Genomic DNA, 6807 nt, shown 5'->3' on the forward strand with positions numbered 1-6807 from the left:
GCTCTCAGGCCTTTCCTCCCAGTCATTACCAGCACCCCACCCTGCCTGGTGGCTCCACATACCACCCTTTAGAGCTGCCTGTACTAGTACTTAGTTTGAGGCGGTCCTCCTGGCTCCCCTCGGCACTTCCCTCTTGGGCCCTCCTCCAGCACTTGTCCACTCCTCTGCTCCCCCTTTATATCCTCCTCCCCTGCACTTCTCATCAATGTACTTGCATGGCCGAATGCCACAAGGCCTAGTAGGACCACGACTGTATATATGTATGTATTATCGTTGCTTTTTGACACCGTTATTATTTCCCCTGCTCCCTTCACATTTAGCCATGTGGTGCTTTGAAACACTATTCTGTTGTATAAAGCATCTTACAAATGATCAATAAATACTGCAAAAAGGAGCAGGCCAGAAGTCTGGAAAAGCAGCAACAGGACAAGGGACTCAGAGCAAAGGAGGTAATGCAGGTAGCCCAAGGAGTGCAGCAAGAATTGGCAAGGCAAGGAAAGAAAGGCAAGGTCAAAGAGCAAGCTGATAAACACCCAGAAAGGATGCACAGAGAAAAGGAGAGCAGGAAACAGGAGCAGGCCAACAAGGCTGCTGAGACACGCAGAGCTGCGTCTTCCTCCTGCTTTTATGTCTGTCAGGAGTTGCCAGGCAACGCTGTGCAGAACGTGAGGATGCGTATGCTTGAGACTGGTTGTGACATGCAGACAATGGCCAGGCAAGCATGGCTGCATTGGGCAGCCTCATATCCCCAAGGATAGGGTGCACCGGCTGCCCAACAAGGACCAGGAGGAAACCACTCTAACGTGAAGGGGGGCCAAACTCCAGGCACCCAGGTCCTCCATATTTAGTGGATGGAACGGACGATGTGGATGGAACGGACGACGTGGATGGAACGGACGACGTGGATGGGTCCGGAATTAAATGGATGGAACCGAATAAGTGAATAGAACGGAAGAAGTGGTTGAAACGGGAGAAGTGGAAAGATAGAATCGAAGATGAAGGGATGAAAAGAAGTATTCTGAATAGATGAAATGTAACGAACAGATGAAATATAAAGTACTGACCAAATAAACATAACAGAAAGTAGATTGAATGCGTGGAAAGGATGGAGTGGACAGATAAAGTGGACAAAGGAATGAAATGGATGGAAAAGGTGACAGAATTAAGAGAAGGGGATAGATGGAAGAAATGGAGTTGCCAGAACGGATTGAGCGGATCGACGCACAGAATGAATTAAACAGATAGAGTGAATTGATTGATTGATTTGTTTATTTATAGAGCGCTTTATGCCAAGGCGCTGTACAATGGAACAACTCATACAGTGAACAACAATAAACAAACAATGTGAGCAAAATTACATGATGAATCATTCGACAGTAAAACAGTGCAAAAAGCAGTTAACTGTGGAGAAGGGGAGGTAGAGAGGAAGTAGGATTGACGAGGGGGAATAGAAAAGAAAAGAACAAGTGAGGAATAGGAAGGTGGGAGAATGGAGGGAGAGGGGATTAAGGAGTCAGAAGAGGGAGAGGGGGGATGAAGAGAGAATGGGAAGATCTTCAAGAAGGAGAGTGGAGGAGAAGGGATTTAAAGGGATGTGCGAAATGAGGGAAGGGTAGTAGAAGAGCGGATTGAGAGAGGGAGTGCAAAGGATGGAACAAAAAGTTAGCGGGAATAAGTCTACTTGTCAAAACAAACAGATGAAGTGAATGGAACAGACGAATCAGTTAGAATGGATTAAATCTACTGGCTAGCAGAGCGAATGGAACAGACGAAACACGTAGAGGGGTTAGAACGGATAGAGTGGGTGGAACAGACTGAACAGATGGTAGGAGTCGAACAGACAAAACGGATTAGTGGATTGAATGGATGAAACTACCGAGCAGATTGAACGAATTAAAAAAATGAATAGCTTTAACAAATGGAACAGATCAAATAGACCGAACTGATACAGTGGATGAAACGGATACAAATCGACAGTACAGATGGAGTTGATGCAGTGGATGAAGCCGAGGGAACAGGTAGAGTGCATCGATCAGATGGAGTAGATGGAATAGATGAAGTGTATGGAAAAGGTAGAGTGGATGAGACAGGTAGAAAGGATGGAACTGATGAGGCGGATGGAACAGATAGAATGGATGAACAGTTGGAGTGTATGGAACAGATGGAGTAGAACGAAAAATGAAAATGGCTAGAACGGATAGAGCAGATGAAACGAACAGAGCTGACTGGAGTGGATAGAACAGATGGAGTAGATGGAATAGATAGAACAGATGGAGTGGATAGAACTGATAGACAAGATGGAACAAACCAAATGGATGGAACAGACGGAGTGGATGGAACAGACGGTGTGGAGGGAACGGATGGTGCTGATGGAACGCTTGGAGTGGTTGGAATACATGGAGTTGTTGGAACGCATGGAGTGGACGAGACGGATGTAGTGGATGGAACGGATAGAATGGATGGAACGGTTGGAGTGCATGGTACGGATGAAGTACATGGAATGGATGGAGTGCATGTAAGGATAGAACGGAGGGAGTGCATAGAACGGAGGGAGTGCATGGATGGAACGGATAGAGTGGATGGAACGGTTGGAGTGCAACGTAAAGATGGGAGTGCATGGAACAGATAGAACAGAGGGAGTGCATAGAACGTAAGGAGTGCATGGAACGGATACAATCATGGAAGCAATGGAGTGGATGGAGGGGATGGAACTGATGAAGTGAGTAAAACACATGAAACTGATCGAACGAATAAGATAGATGGAACACACTAAACAGAAGGGAAGGATTAAATGGATCAACAGATTGGATGGAGTAGTCTATGTAGATGAAGGATCGAATGATGCAATGAATGGAAAGACTAGAAAATTAAGTGGCAAACCAGATGAAATGTATGAACAGACGAAGCTGCATGAACGGACTGAGTGAATAAAACTGATAGAATTGATGGTACAGAGGAGCGCTTGATCTCAAGCGCCTTACTGAAAACCACCATATCACACCACCACGCTTACTCTCTCCTTTACACCACCACTCAACTAGAACACAGCGATAAGAAGCAGCTATCATGCAAGTGCCACACCAGCTGCACACATATCCGGTGCACACATGGACCTCATGACTCGCTCTCTCTCTCTACTGACTTGAACCACGGTTCCCGAGGGCGTTCAACCTACCAGCGCTTTGAGATCATACCAATGATACATAAGGCGCTATATAAATGCAAAGTAACATAACATATTAAGACATTTACATTTCCGACACAACAATCCAAGTTAGACTGACAGTGAAGGACTTTTGTCCTTTCTAATCTCCACCACGAGAGGTCTAAAACAAGGCTACATATTGGCTTCAACTCTTTTTAATGTATTATTTCTGATTTTAGGGATGCCCTAACAAATGTTAAATGCTTTCTATCTAAATTGGGGTCGTCCCTGTGAGTTGGTTGGCCTACGCGGCATATTAATGCCCTTGAAATATATGTAAGAGATAACAACGATTTGGTCCTTAATCCTATTATTAAGAGATCGCCCCAACAAAAAAAAAAGATACATTTTGAGTGGAGATTAAATCAATCTAGCTTGGAGGTTGTCACTTCTATTGTAATTTTTGGGTTTTCACATTGATGGGACTCGTAATAAGAAGTGTCTGAATACCAGTTTGAGCCACAAAACAGGAATGTTGGCGTCACAAGCAAAAAGGGTAGTTTCAGATTTGGCGGTTTTTCCCTAGTCACAGTTTTAAAGTTTTACCAATCAAAGGTAGATCCGATTTTAATTTATTGTGCGGATGTCCGCAGATCAAACAAAAATACCTGTTAGATTAGCCGAGAACAGCTGTTTTATAGAAACCTATAGTGGTTACCTAAGGGAGTTCCTATTCCAGTCATACACTATGAACTTGCTTTATTCCAATGATACGCTATGAACTTGGTTTAGTCTCATTGAAGGTCTGTGTTAACTGGAAAACCCTGTCTTTATTTAGAAAAATAATCGGGTTCACCCGGCTGCTCCCCGTTTGGTGTTCTAATAATCATGGGTGAGCAACGGGGGTGGGGGGGTTGCTGTTTTTAATAATTGGATAATGCACTGTCATTTTCTTTTAGGTTCAATTGGAGTAATTGAAGACATCTTGTTATCTACATCAGTGTAAGTAAAAAGGAAAATATGGTGGCATTGGATGCATTGGATGAGGGGGAATGATGACTGGAAAAAGTTAAAGTTATGTAGATATCATTTGGGAGAAGCCATTTATGTGCCAATTTATCTGAAGTTCCCCAACTTTCAATGGAGAGGGCTATTTCTGAGAGCCCATTTCAACCTCTTCCCTACAAATGAAATACATTGAGAAACATAAGAGTATACAGGTTTTGTAGTGCTCCCAAGCAAGTTGCAATGCTGGAGCATGTGGTGGTAGAATGCAGGGCCCCTGCGATCATTAGAAATCTGTATCTGGGTAAATGGGTGCTAGATCAGTTTTATATGCCCGTTTATCTTATTGTATAGTATGTAAGTGTTGTATTGCTTGTCTGTAATAATGAAGTTTATTGTGAAAGGTTTGAATTGCAAGCCAAAGGTCAATTAAATAAACAAATAAAAAAATAATTGGCAGTCATTCTTCCCCCTAAGTGCATCCCCCCTTCTGAGGTTTACTTTAAAGTGCTAGGAGTTGCCTGAAGAAGGAAGGGTGAGACATAAGATGGTGGTAGCGAGAACGGGAGGGGGGGTGCTTAGGGTGGAATGGACGTGTAATTTCTGTATATGCTTCTAAACACAGATGATCAGCCCGTCTCTAGCATGCTTAGTGTTAGCAGGTAAAGGACCTGGTACACAGATATAGAATGCAATTTGCACAAGATCATAAAGTTTGGTCAACTGCATGAGCCGGCACTAAAACCCAGGTCTGCTGGTTCCAATGGATCTAACTTTTCCATTAGACCTTATGTCCTCCATACTTTCAGGCACTGCTAAAAAGAAATCAAACATTCAATTCAATAAGGATGGTAAAGAACAGTTCAGAGATCTTGTTAAACTATCAAATACGTGTAGCAGTTCATGAGTGTGCATGCTCCGCTTTGAAAAAGAAGAAAGGGTTAGTGGAGTGGCCTTTAAACTGGGGACTGCCACCTCCCATGGGGGCCGGAAGGATTGCCAGGAAGGGGGAGGCAGGCTCCTTAAAAAGGGATCAAGATTACTGTTTTTTTTGTTAATATAAAAAGGATTAAGGTGGCTGCTTTTAATAGAAAATATAATAAGTAGACAGTCTGCTTATATTCTAAAGAGCCTGGGGACCCTCTAGCCATCCTTTGGCCCCCCAGGCGGGCAACCCATAGGTGGAGGGGGCCAGAAACAATAGTTTACTCAAGGGAGGCTCGGTATGAAAAGTTTGAATACTACTGGGTTAGTGAAATCCTAAGAATACCTGCCAATAGGCCTTGCCTACTACCATGTACCTGCATCCCCAGCTTTTTAAGCAACCATGTACATGCATCCCCAGCTTTTTAAGCAACATCCCTTTTTATGCTGGGATTGGCAGACCCCTAACTATAATGGAAAAAAGAGAAACCGCAGAATGCAAAATGCTATTGGGTGAAAGGTGAGACGATCTGAAGATGATAAGATATGCCATGTGCAACTAAGCATGTGTCAAATGCACCATACATCCGTGGATAGGTAGAATGTGCGTTGAAAATTACCCACATAATTCCTATATGATGTGTTTGATAATTGTGTGTCCGCCACTTCCGAGAGGGAGCTGTCAAAACCTATTCGTTGGTTGATCCCCAGGACAAGCTGGCAAGATGCATTACAAATGGTGAGCAGCCTTTATGGGAAAAAGCATCAAAACTGACCGCTACCCCCGGAGTCTGAATGACTTACAGCGAGGTTTACACTTTGGAGCACTGTCTCTCCATTGGTGTTACTCGCACTTGGGGTACTTTCACAGAGTGCAAGTCTAGAGTATCAGATCACGCCATACCACAGGGACAGTACTTTTCAACAGGAGGGCTTTGGAGGAGCGATGCCAACGCACACAGAAGCATGCAAAGTCTGTGTACCTGAGTATGGTATTTATGAGTCCAAATTCCAGAAAGCAGAGGCGTGGTACCCGAGGTCTCACCTTGCAGTTTGAAGAATCTGGTCGTGTGGTGTTTCCGGGTCCTGCAAACACCCTTCACTCCCCTCTCGCCACCAGATATTATCTGCCTCTCTTGTACTGCACAGCAGCCTCTGAAGGAGCCTGCGTTTCAGTTCTCTTCCTGTTAGGCGAAGTGTTCTGCCTGGAAGAGAATCGAAACCGAAAGTAATTCGGGGGCAGGTTCAGATGAAGTCACTAAATCGGACCAATCACAAACGCAGTGAGGGGCGGACTCACTTGGAAAGGCGGCCAATCAGAGCGAGTTGCGGTGCTGCGTTTACTCCCCCCGCCCCGCCCCATCCCACTACTGCTGAAGCTCAGTGCAGTCCAGTACAACGTGAATGTAACTACTTGCCATGTCTTTATGGCATTCATAACTGCAGATTCTGTGCTGTACTGACACTGCAACTGACACTGCATTAGAACTGACAATAAAGACCAGACGTGTGTTAAATTTAGATGATTGTGTATCTAACAGAAACAAATCTGAAATGCCGGTTGCAACCGTTGACGAGACCTGCCTCTAGTTTTCTTTCCCACTGAGCTTGAGCTTCCTTATGTCAGTAACGGTGTTGTATGCTCATACAACAACGGCTTGGAGAGACCAAAACCCTAGGTATCAATATTATGTTTGATTGTGTTTCCCAGTGTCCAATATTCCGGGTCTTGA

General features: G+C 44.3%; 1 protein-coding gene across 3 annotated transcripts in view; it reads right to left on the bottom strand.

The window, feature by feature from the left end:
- The window catches only part of STAT1 (signal transducer and activator of transcription 1), an 876601-nt gene extending 870308 nt beyond the window's left edge, over positions 1-6293 (bottom strand). For 2 of the 3 annotated variants that reach the window (XM_069615679.1, XM_069615677.1), the window contains exon 1: positions 6120-6293. The gene's annotated coding sequence lies outside the window, so the exon portion shown is untranslated. Of the gene's footprint in view, positions 1-6057 lie in introns of all 3 variants that reach the window. The other variant, XM_069615678.1, reaches the window with a different exon arrangement.
- Positions 6294-6807: the final 514 nt, after the last annotated feature.

This window comes from Ambystoma mexicanum, chromosome 9 (genome assembly GCF_040938575.1).
Source record: "Ambystoma mexicanum isolate Mex_15411 chromosome 9, UKY_AmexF1_1, whole genome shotgun sequence".
Lineage (NCBI taxonomy): Eukaryota > Metazoa > Chordata > Amphibia > Caudata > Ambystomatidae > Ambystoma > Ambystoma mexicanum.